The following is a 13054-nucleotide window of genomic DNA, read 5'->3' on the forward strand; positions in this document are numbered from 1 at the left end:
AAGGGGTCTGGGTTCTCATCGCACCCTGCGGGTCTCTGGTTATTATCAATCAATCTCGGGGCTACCGATTCTGTACTTATTATCGGGCTATTTAAGAATATTGCAGTAGTTGAAAAATTAGCCACTGGAGTCCCCGTACCTTCCGCTCCGATGTAAATGCCATCCATACTAAGGGAATGAATACCACTTCCTTCATCCCCTAGACTCACAAGGCGTCAATCACAATAATCTAGGCCGTTGAAAATGTCAAACCTATTTATGGTCTCCAATGGCGTGAAAGGATTTAAGTGGTCCATTCTCCTATTGGAGGTAAAATTGGACCTAGTTGGTACAAGGTTCCACCCGTAGGGATCAGGGACCAGCAAGGGATAGGGCGCATATAGAGGGTTCCTGACGTCCTGTGAGGTTGAAGGATAAGCTTGTGTTTGCATATAATGAGGGGGTTGGTTGTGAGCTGGAAAAACCACTGATCTTGGATAGAAATATGTCAGTGGACGGGGGATGATGCGATTGTTAGTGTTGCCTGGGGGCCAATTTAATATAAAATGAACAGCATTGGGGTCCCTAATATTCACTACAACCACATCACCCTCAATATCCTTTGGTCTGCCCCCCAGCCACTGAGTGCGGCGAACGTGTGCGATGTCGCCGTTGATATTATTTGCAATTGGCCTATTGAGCCTAAGCCAGTGGATGATCTTGTTCTTTAGTTGGGCATAACCTTCCCGTTTGTTTTCTTCCAGCACAGGGTCCCCTGTAAGGACTAAAACAAAAGGCACTGCTTCCGGTGGTAGTTCAGGAAGTGGCACCCGGTTTGGTGTCCGCCGGGTATGCCTAGTGCCTTCTGCTTCCCTTAGTGGTCTCCTCAGTAATGTGTCACCTAGGCCCTTGGATGGTTTACTGACTAGGGCAGCCGAAGTCTGGTCAAGTTTGGGTTTTGGCAAATTAAGAGCTAAAGTGTGTTGTCTATCGTTTTTGTTATCAATGGGTTTTGAGTTGATTATGTCCATGTTTACAACAGGAATCGGGACAGATGTGATGGGTTGGGTTGATAATGTGAATGTTTGTGAAACATTATTTGCAGCTGTACTAGTAGGGATTTCCTTTTTCCCCAGTTCCTGCTCAATTTTCCCTAGTCTTTCTTCCACCTTATTCAATCTTTCTAAAATTGCTAGGGAATAGCTCCTAATGAAACTTTCAATGCTATCCAAAGTAACAAAATTTTGGACTGTTGGCATCAGGGCAGGTATCAATGCTAGCCTCCCTATCTATCTGCATGGTAGGGGCATAGAGTTTATATCCTCAAGTGCAGCTATGGAGACCTTATCACTTCTAGTAGTAATCTTTGTCTTTTTGCCAAAGTCAGAATGACTCAGTTTTTGTTGATAGAGTTCCCCCCTTTTCCGTCTTTTTTTGGTAGGGGGTGGGCCATAATTTCTAGATAGCGGAATGACTTTTTTAGCCCTATTCCATGTATTTATGCATAGCATAGGTAAGGGCGTGGTCGGTGCCTTAGTTATGCTAGGAGTACTATTATGGCTAATGGGCGAAAGGCCATTAGTATTTGACTTAGGGCAAGTACTGGGTATCGACGGACAATCTCTGAATACTAGAGGCAAACTATCCAGTAGTAATAAGCTTTCATTGACGTTTTGGCTCCCTTCAGCAATAGAGACAGCAGGTGAAGGTGACTGAGACACTAACCTATTCTTCAGACTTTCTACAGAACGACGGCGTTCTGCTCGTCGTTCAGCTAAAGCAATTTCCTTGGGAACATCACCCCCAGACTTAGTAAAATAATTGTCCAAGGTTCCATTAGACGTACCCCCTGGCTTGTCCAACATAACTAGGTCTGTACTTGAAGGTGGCAATGACATTTATGAAGAGACAACCGGCTTAAATGTTAGAATAGGATTAACTTGCTGAAGGCCAACACGAGTAAAAAAGACAATCAAGGGGTTATGCCCAGTCCAGTCTCCTCAGGCCTCTGAGGGCCACAGAGGGCCCGCCCTTGTCCCGGGCTTCTCCCGGTCGCTCCTGCGCGCTCCCGCGCCGCGGGAATAATGACAGCCTTTAGTAGGAGTGGAGATGCACAGGGGGCGTGTCCTGCAGGGAGAGCGGCCCAGGTGTAGACTATTGGGCGCACAGGGACTCCTGGGATACGGAGTCCCTGTCACACGCTCGCAGCCCAGCTCCGCACAAATTCCGCCCAGGAACCTCCTTCAAGTCAGGCAATACCCCCAGCGACTCCCGCTGATGGACCAGCGCTGCGGGACCCGCGCAGCCGTGGAGGTTTTCGGTGACCAAGAAACAAAGGCAGCAAGCTGGGTCCAGGTAAGCGATAAAACAATCCCAACGTGGAGAGGCAGGCAGCCGGTTTTAACACTGGGGGCGGGGGGCATGTCTTGCAGGGAGAGCGGCCCAGGTGTAGACTGTTGGGCGCACAGGGACTCCTGGGATACGGAGTCCCTGTCACACGCTTGCAGCCCTGCTCCGCACAAATTCCGCCCAGGAACCTCCTTCAAGTCAGGCAATACCCCCAGCGACTCCCGCTGATGGACCAGCGCTGCGGGACCCGCGCAGCGGGTCCGGCGAGCCGTGGAGGTTTCCACTGACCAAGAAACAAAGGCAGCAAGCTGGGTCCAGGTAAGCGATAAAACAATCCCAACGTGGAGAGGCAGGCAGCCGGTTTTAACACTGGGGGCGGGGGGCGTGTCCTGCAGGGAGAGCGGCCCAGGTGTAGACTGTTGGGCGCACAGGGACTCCTGGGATACGGAGTCCCTGTCACACGCTCGCAGCCCTGCTCCGCACAAATTCCGCCCAGGAACCTCCTTCAAGTCAGGCAATACCCCCAGCGACTCCCGCTGATAGACTAGCGCTGCGGGACCCGCGCAGCGGGTCCGGCGAGTCGTGGAGGTTTCCGGTGACCAAGAAACAAAGGCAGCAAGCTGGGTCCAGGTAAGCGATAGATGAGATTCTATGGTGGGTCTGTGATCTGATGACTCGCTATGTATGGGTTGAGATTTTGTCAATCTGTCCAGGCTCCACATTTGGTCATTGTCCAATCTGGCTGTACTGCTCCTGATCGCTGTTATTTGCATGGGTGTGAAAAATATAGCATCAGGATTGCCACATCTGGGATTCTTAACACATACCCAGTCTCCCACTCTCCATTGCGGAATTTTGGTTCTATGTTTTTGTGTCGTACTGAGCTTTATATTTGGTTTGGTGTGTGTTTATCTTGTCTTTAGAGGCTTGAATGTCATTCTTAATGTAAGATCCCCCTCCCAACCAGTTTGGAAATAATTTGATACAGGGTTTCATTTCTTTCAAGGCAGAAAAAGGGGAGATGCCAGGAACTTGGTTAGGAGTGGTGTGGTAAGCCCACAACATTTCTTGTATTGCCTGTTCCATGGGAATTCTGTTGACACTCGCTAACTGAATACAACCTATGATCATGCGATTCATTCTTTCTACCAGGCCATTGGCCCTGGGACAGTAGAGGGGTGTTTTCAAGTGAGTTATATTCAATTTACTAAGGAACTCTGTCATAGTGTAAGAAGTAAGGTAGCCTTACTTCTTACACTATGAGGCTACCATTCTAAGGTTGCCTCCAGGGGAACAGAGGAAGACACCATAGTGAAATAACAGGTGGAAACAATGAAGGAACATATCATTATACATTGAGTAAGGAAGGGGAATAACATCACACATAGATAAGTAAAATTACGCATTGGAACAGTTCTCGCCGCTGCCCCACCCCTCTGATCGGGCGCCTCCTTGTCTAGTGGTCACCGGCCGGGGTCCTGAGAAGGCGAAACATTGTAGTTGACCTTTAGGTCCGAAGAGTCGGCAGTGGAGAATAATTTGATTCAACGTGAGTGCACCAGGTGAGTGATTTGATTATTGGAAAACGGTGCCATTCTTGAACTGCACGAGCCTGCTGTGTCCTCATACAATCTCCTGACTCCCTCAGTGTAGTTCTAGACTGCCTTCCTTGAACAGCACAAGCCGATGGGCTGTGTCTTGGTATGGTCTTTTGGGCCATTTTGGTTTGAACTTGGTGGGTTTGCGGACACTTTTGAAAGATACAGAGTGTTTGCGAACAATCTCCCAGACCAATTGGTAATTTGTTTTTTTCATCGCAAAAGGTCTGGGGCTGGAACCTGTCTTTTTGAACTTGGTAGAGTCTCCGTACTGCAGTGGGCGGTTTGCAGACCATCTTGTTTTGGTTCTTGAACAATTGTTGTATTGTTTATTTTCCTTCTATTATTTTCGTTGATGTTGTATTTGTTCGTTGAGGACAGCGTATGTGTCTTATATTAAGATGCCTTGTTTAAGTAAGTTAGGATGTTTTGGCTGTCGATGTCTACTGATGCTCGCCTCCGAAGGTTTCTCCAAATTTCAATATATATGACAAACACGGTATTGGCCCTACTAGGGCGGGGCGCGAACCCCCGATCCCACCTCACCGGTCCCGCCATCTTGTGTGAGGGGGACGAGCTGGGCGAGCATTCTAGTGCTCCGCCCCGCCCACCCCTGACGCTACAAAAGCTCCAAGCACCCTTGCCCCCGCTGATTGTTAGCGCAGTAAGAGTGCTGTCCTGAGGCGGAAAGCCGGGACTGTTTTATGATCGTAAAATTGCTGCTATTATTTTAACTGCTGCCATTTGTTTTTATACAGAGTGCGTGTATGAAAACTGTTCCATGTGTTTTAAAACTTAAATTGGAGAGTGCAGGGCGCGAACCCCCGATCCCACCTCACCGGTCCCGCCATCTTGTGTGAGGGGGACGAGCTGGGCGAGCATTCTAGTGCTCCGCCCAGCCCGCCCCTGACTCTATAAAATGTTACACTGGCCTAGGAAGCACAGCGGATGAGCGCAGCGGGCACGCCGGGCGCGCGCCGAAGCCGCGCCAAAGCCAAGCCCGTCTGCGCCCGTCCGCGACCGGACACGGCCCAGGGCCAATACCCCTGGTCCTGTTAACCGGATCCATTGGAGTAGGGATGAGCTGCTAAATCTGTCCTCCGCCACATGCAGGCCCGGCCTTCACATCATGGACATAGGCTGCAGGTGTGGACATAGGCTGCAGATACTGCCAATTTCGGTTCAGCACTGCAATGTCAGATATCTGGGCCAGCCCCACCCTGTCGTGCGGCTTGCTTAATGTGAGGTCGCTGCGCTGCCATAAGCTCGACATCCACGACTTACTCATAGATAGACAACTGGACCTGTTATTCCTCACAGAAACATGGCTGGATGTACACTCCGACCCTGACATCATTCAGGCATTGCTGGAAGATTATCTGATGGTAAGATTGCATAGACCTGAGGGCAGAGGAGGAGGCATAGCGCTTGTATTTAAACATCACCTTGCCTGTCAACTGGAACCAGTCCATCTGGCGGCAGGTGAGGTGGGGGTGTTCACAATAAAAATCAATGGGGGTACCACTGTGAAGGGTTACTTAGTCTACCGCCCGCCTGGTCCCCTGGCAAGGTTCAAGGGTACTCTTCTAGAGTGTGTCACGGAGATAGCGCTGCGGAGAGACAAGTTTCTGCTACTTGGAGAGCTTAACATGCATCTCGAAGATTTGTCAGACAAAGGAGCGATGGAGTTCCTGCAGGAACTTCAAGCACTACAACTTGAGCTAAAAAGCCAACTTCCAACACACCAACATGGTCATCTACTTGATCCAGTATTTGCAAACTGGGAGGAAGTAAGTGCGGCTCCCCCAGTACCTCTCCCGTGGACTGATCATTTCTTGGTACCTTTCGTAATCTCTCTCCCCAAGCATATGGCGACCGTTCCCACTCCTCTCAATTATCCTAGGCGCAAATGGGCTAGGTTCTCCCTGCCCAAATTCTCTGAGGCTCTCACAGCCGATGGCCCCCCTGGAGGCGATGACGCGGACTCGGCATCACGGCTGCGCTAGACCGCACGGCCCCTTTGGGTTATCCTAAGGAGGGCGGCCGTAAACAGAGAACAGCACCCTGGTTCAACGATGAGCTGCGCGGTGCCAAGAGGGAATGTAAGCGAGCGGAAAGGCAGTGGAGGGAAGCCTATGATAGTCAGGCGAGAGAGAGATATCTCATCAACAGACGAGTATATCACAATCTTATTAGGAGAACTAAAACCGCCCACTATACCGAAAGAATAATGGATGCAGAGAACTCAGCAAAAGAACTGTTCTGTGTATATAAATCTCTGGCTGTCCCCAAATCCTCTGCGGGATCAGACGACTGCTCTGCGGCTGCCTGCAATCATCGCATTGCCGAGTATTTCGGCGACAAAGTGTCCAAAATTTACTCTGCCTTTCCCGCCCAACCAGTGGTAGGAGGAGAGTTCGAAGCATCAGTAAGAGAGGTGGATGGACATAATCTGCTGCTCAACTTCTCCACCCCGTCAGCAGTAGACCTGATCAAAATATGTAGTTCAGTGAAGTCAGGTTCCCCACGGGACCCAGCGTCTCCTAAACGGTTGGGGGACAGCTTGACGACACTTGAACCATATATCAGGCATCTGTTGGACATTTCCTTTAGGTCCAGCACCCTGCCTTGGGAATGGAAACAGGCAGTTGTGCTCCCCCTCCGCAAGAAGCCTAATATCAGCTTCGAAAAGCTGGAGAATCTGCGTCCCATCTCTCTCCTACCCTACTTCTCGAAAGTGGCTGAGAAGGTGGCGAATCTGCAGCTAATGCAGTTTGTGGAAGAGACAAATCTCCTCCACCCCACCCAGTTTGGATCCAGACCTCGACACTCGACTGAGTCGGCGCTCCTCATGGCATCCGAATCCATCAGACAGGGGGCCGACGAGGGCCATACTATGGCCCTGATCCTGCTGGATCTCAGCGCTGCGTTCGACACTGTAGCACATTCCATCTTGCTACAGTGTCTGAACAAAGCAGGGGTGGGTGATGCAGCGCTAAAATGGATCCAGTCGTTTCTATCTGGCCGAGGTTTCCAAGTCAGGCAGGGCGACTGCTACTCCAAGCGAGTGGCATTGGACCAGGGGGTACCACAGGGCTCGTCCCTAAGCCCTACGCTTTTTAATCTATATGTTGCCCCGGTTGCCTCCATAGTGGAGAGGCACGGTCTGCGCATGGTGTCATATGCTGACGACACGCAGCTAGTCATCTCCCTATCGCGTGCACCCGGTCTTGCGGCAGACATCTTCAGAGCATGCATGCAAGATCTTGCTGCCTGGATGTCTGCCAACTGCCTTAAACTCAACGGCGACAAGACTGAGGTGCTGGTGGTAGGGGGAGACCGGGCGGCGTGGACATCAGCGTGGTGGCCGCCTTGCTTGGGACCAGCACCTACTCCCTGCCTGGAGGCAAGGAATTTAGGTGTCTGGTTCGATTCCAATCTGACCTGTGGCCCCCAGGTCAACCGGGTGGTCGGTACCTGTTTTGGGATCCTCAAGACCCTCAGGAAGGTTCTGGAGCTCCTTCCCACCAAAGCACGCAGAACACTAGTGCACGCTTTAGTCACGTCCAAGATGGACTATGGCAATCTGCTCTATTTGGGAACCCTTGAGAAGAACCTGAGCCGTCTACAGGTTTTGCAAAACGCCGCTGCCCGGCTGGTACTCCGACTGCCTAGAAGATCAGCCTCCAAAGCCGCGCTCCAGGCCTTGCACTGGCTCCCGGTCAGAAGCAGGGTAGAATTCAAAGCCCTCTGCACCTGTCATCGGATCATTAATGGCAGGGCACCCCTCCCACTTCAGGGTCTCCTGACACAATACGAGCCTTCCCGTGCGCTTAGGTCCTCTGGATCAGGGCGCCTGACCATCCCTAAGGTGACCAGAGCAAGGATGGGTGGCAGATCCTTTAGGTATCTTGCCGCATCCAGCTGGAACAAACTTCCGGTAGCGTTGCGTTTGGAACCTACAGAGTCTATCTTCAGAGCCAAGCTAAAAACTTTTCTTTATGTTAGATAGCGGGCCTTCCTCTCAGCACTCCCTCTGGCCACGTTCGCATCTTAGCGCGGGGACACGCCGTTGTGCGTCACCATGCGCTCTACAAGACCCCCTATTATTATTATTATTATTAGGTTTAGCATGTTGTGGCATAAGATATATGGGGGGCAATGCTGAGTTACAATGGCCACTTACTGGCTTGTTTGATGAACAAAAATTGAATTTCTTACAGGACAAATTGTTGGCTAAAAATAGCAGGCAGCCGATGTTTGATTCTCTAAGAGTGTGGCAGAAAGAAGCAAAGCAGCACTGTATGAGAGCAGAGAAAGAGGCCCAGAAGAGACAGATGCAAATTATAACACAGAAAGCAGTGTCCTATGAGAGGGAAATGGTAGGGAAAGGCATACCATGTGCAGAGAGAAAGTTCTGATTACAGACTGATAAATGTTATGTTACTTTAGAAGAAGGTGAAGATTTTGTTAAAGAACTATTGGATTCTCGCCCCTCACGTCCTTATGCCCCTGAACGGATATACCTGACTTTTCTGACATCTCAGTCTCCGGCCCCTAGTGCTGCCTTCTCTAGTGTTTCAGTTTCTGGCACTACTGCTTCAGACTCAGCCTTGCTTACTTCTCCTCTACCCGCAACAGTCACAGGGGCGGGAGCCGTTAGCTCTCCTGTCCTGTCTATTAGTTCTGTTTCGACTGCTACACGCCCTTTCACCCCTACAACCCTATCTCCCTACATGATGGTACCTGTCTCTGCATCCGTTCTTTCCCCCTTGGGTGTGACACCTCAAACACTGGAAAATGTTGAAACGCCTGTGCTTGGGATGCATGAAGCTAATTGGGCAGCAGCGCAAGACCGCATGCAGAAAGTGTTGGTACGTTCTGCTATGGGTGATGAAGAAAATCAAATGGTGGCAAATCAAGCAGCTTAGTGGGCCGGATCTATAGTGTGGAAGATGTGTGGAGTGTGATGAAAGATTATGAGCCCTTCATACAGCAGCATGCTCTTAAGCACATGTTGGTCACGTTAATAGGACTGTGGGAACAGTGTTTTCAGGGTGTTGCACCGCAGATCATCTATGACATACGAGACAGGGTATATGCAACAGGTATAGCTCCCAATTAGGTTTTTAGTGATGTAACAACACTGGTGGCTTACCTTGGCAGACTGTTTCAAAAGGTTCCAACGATAGGGACACAGCACCCTATGAGGGAGGTCCATCCCATTTACCATCCTGAAATACCAGAACTGCGTGATTCCACGGACAACCTAATTAGAACACAGGTTGATGCTCAGTTCCAGGAACAGTGGATATGTACTCCTTGGAAGAGAAGTGAGGTCCTATCTCTAAAAAGACGACTGCTGAACCCTTGAAAAAACTCCACAGCATATTATAAAGAATTGACAGAGGCGGCCTCCTCCACAGTGATGACATTAGCTGATATAGAGTTATTTTTCGGCCTGCTGGTACCGGTAGATATATGGAGGCAGGTACACATGCAGGATCATGCACTGAAGTTAGGTGGCACATGGGATGAGATCAAGGCATGGGATAACGAGCGTAAATCTGGTGACAAGTCGAAAGATGAGCTCCTAGCTTTACTGGGCGTATTATTACTTACATACACTCCCTTATCCCGCCAAGGTGTGTACATTTGGATAAGTTGGCTGCATGTTGTCAGAAGAAGGAAGAATGTGTGTCAGATTTCTTTACTAGATTTGAAGAGGTGCTTTTAGATTTAAGTGGTCAGGACCTGTCACACGAGGGTGGTGTTTTTTTGTCACTAACCTGTTTCCTGAGATCGCAACCAGGTTGCAGGCTTCAGGAAGTACTTGGACGATCTCATCTACATCAGTAATTCTGAGTATGGCACAATACTACGAGCATAGAAAGAATGAGGACAAAGAAAAGGTGGAGATAATGTCAAAGGATTTGAATACGAGGTTTTTGATGTAGCAGGTTGCGAGGAGGGGGCAGAGGTTTGAGTTCGGCTCAGCGGTTACCCCAGTCTAATAGGGGTGGTGCTTAGAGTGCACCCCTTGGGCTTAACCAATGTGCGTATTGTAAGCAGGAGGGACATTGGCGGAATCGGTGTCTGGAGTTGTTGCAGAAAGATGATGCCCCGAGAGGTTGGGGTTTAGAGGATGTGAAAGAGGAGCAGGAGGCGGAGGGGAGATGCAGTCAGAGAATGCATCACACAATCGACAGAGCAGGAACTATTAAACTTTTTTGATGACTATGATATGAATGAGGTGACAGGGTTGTCCCATAGCTAGGAGAGCCAGGGACAGTGTGAGGGACCAGTTCCGGTGCCTGTAGATCAGCGTGGACTCTATGTTACGGCAGATTTGCAGGGTACAACTACGAAATTTCTAGTTAATACAGGGGCTATGAATAGCTCTGTTTCCCATTCTTTGGTCCCGGGGGCAGCTTTGTCTAGCCCAAATAATGTGTTGGTAAGCTTTTCAGGCATGCAGCTTGTTAGCCCCATTTCCAAACCTCTTGCTCTGACTATGGGCCCCTTCACGGTTGAGTCACCTTTTTTATTGACATCCAATTGTGGGGACAATTTGTTGGGATTGGATTTGTTAAAAAGGATACATGCAACAATATTTTGTTCTCCTGATGGTGGCCCATGCAGAGCAATGCTTTGCAAAATATGCTACCCTCCCTGCAGAGTTCAAGAACGTGCCAGGGAAAATGGATGGGGGTTGCTCCAGATCCCAACGGTCTCTATTCAGATAAAGGACAATGCCAAATTGCCTCGCATTCCCCAGTACAAGAGCTCGCAGGCAGGAGAAAAGGCTTTAGTGCAAATAATTCAGGATTTGATCAAGTCTGGTGTGGTTGAAGAGACATTGGCGAATATGTGTAATAGCCCTATTCTTCCTATTCTTAAAAAGACACCCTTGACATTTGCCACTTTGTGATCGACCTTGGAGAGGTAAATAAGATTGTGGTTCCCCAGTACCCTGTGGTCCTGGACCTTACCACAATCCTGACAATGATCCCCCATCAGCGAAATTATTTTCCGTAATTAGCTTAAAGAATGCTTTCTTCAGCATACCAATCCATACAGATAGCAGATATCTGTTTGGATTTGCAATAGCCGGTCAGAGCTTTAGATTATGCCTTGCTCCACTAGGTCATACAGTAAGTTCTAGTATCTATAGCCAAGCCTGGAAAGCTTAATTGGATTCTTTGGAGCTTCCCCCTGGTAATGTGCTTTTCAGTATGCGCTCCTTGTGGCTTCGGACACTGAGGATAGTTGCAAAGAAGCCACAGTTAAATTATTGTTGCATTTGGCACATCATGGTCACAAAGTGTCACTTTCGAAATTTCAATATTGTCAACAGGAGGTCACCTATTTAGGTCACCCACTGTTGAAGGAGGGTTGCATACTAACACCGGAACGCATAGCTGCTTACTAATATGCCAGTTCATAAGACCCAACACGAGGTACGTGCGTTAATTGTGATAACATTGTATTGTTGGCACTGGATCCCTAACTATTCCATACTAACAAAACCCCTTCTTTATCTAACCACCAAATATGTGTATGAACCCCTACCTTGGACACCTGCATGTCAGCAAGCTTTTGAGCAAATAAAGTTTGCGCTTTGCTCTGCTCCTGTGCTTGGTACTGTACTCCTGATTACCCAAGTCTTTTGTGCTATACGTGAATGAGGCGGACGGTTGCAAGCTTTCTGTTCTAACACAAGGTTTGGGTGGTTAGCAGAGACCCTGCGCCTATTTCTCTGCCATGCTCGATAATGCCACCAGAGCTCTCCCGAGCTGTCTGAGAGCTGCTGCGGCGGAGGCAGTTTCTATCAGACAATCGGCAGGGCTCATTCTTGATACTGATCTCACCGTAATGGAGAGGTCCTCATGCTGTTGATACGCTATTGAATAAGACAAAGCAGCATCTTACTAATGCACATCTGACTGGCTATGGACTGAAATGGTTTGTTGCGCACATTATCATCAAACGATGTACTACTTTGAACCCAACCACTTTAATACCCTTCCCTTCAGAAAAGGACAATGATGTCCATGATTGTTTATTTCGGACTGAGAAAGAATCAAAAGGAAGGGTGGACCTGACTGATGTTCCCTTATCTGACTCCCAAGGGGAACTATATGTCGATGGCTCTTGTTTCAAACTACCAGATGGCACCGCCACTGCAGCCTGTGCAATCACAACATTACACACTGTAGTTGAGACATCCTGTATCCCACACCAATCGGCCCAAGCTGCAGAGCTGGTTGCCCTCTTCAGGGCTTGTGAGTTGAGTGAAGGCCTGGCTGTTAACATCTACACCGACAGCCAGTATGCCTTTTGGGTGGCCCATGACTCTGGATGATTTGGCAATGTAGGAGGAGAGAACAGGTTGTTTAGATGAGGATGCGTGTTGGATTGACTTGTCTGGGAAACAGCGAAGGTTGCTGCCCAATTCATATGTGCTCCGTGTTGTTATCATGGCCCATTGCCCAGCCCATATCAGTGCCAAAGGAATATGCAAGCTACTAGACCCAGTATGGGAGAATGGTAATATCGGTAAGGTTGCCACACACCTAGTGAAGCATTGTATCATTTGTTTGAAGCATAACCCTGGGAAAGGTACTGCTACACCAGCTGGTAACTTTGCACCACCTTCCTTCACTTTTGAGGTTCTCCAGATGGATTTCATTGAAATGGAATGAGTTAATAATTTGAAGTATGTGTTATTAGTGATTTGTGCATTCAGTAAAGGGCTTGAGGCTTACCCCACTAAAGAGAATGCAGCTATGGCAATGGTGAAGGCACTTTTAAGAGAGTTCTTCCCACGCTATGGATTGCCACACGTGATTTGGAGTGACAACGAAAGTCACTTCAATTCAAAAGTCATTGAATTAGTGTGAACAGGTTTGCATATTAAGCAGAAGTTTCATGCAGCGAATCACCCACAGGCAGCAGGCCTGGTTGAGAAGTATAATGGTACTCCCAAATTGAAGTTAGCAAAGATTTAAGAAAGCACAGGACTGCGTTGGCCAGATGCGTTACCCTTGGCTTTACTATCTACCAGAGTGACAGCGGATTCTAGGACAGGGTTGTCCCTGTATGAGGTAGTCTTTGGACCCCCTGTT

This window comes from Lissotriton helveticus, chromosome 2_1 (genome assembly GCF_964261635.1).
Source record: "Lissotriton helveticus chromosome 2_1, aLisHel1.1, whole genome shotgun sequence".
NCBI lineage: Eukaryota > Metazoa > Chordata > Amphibia > Caudata > Salamandridae > Lissotriton > Lissotriton helveticus.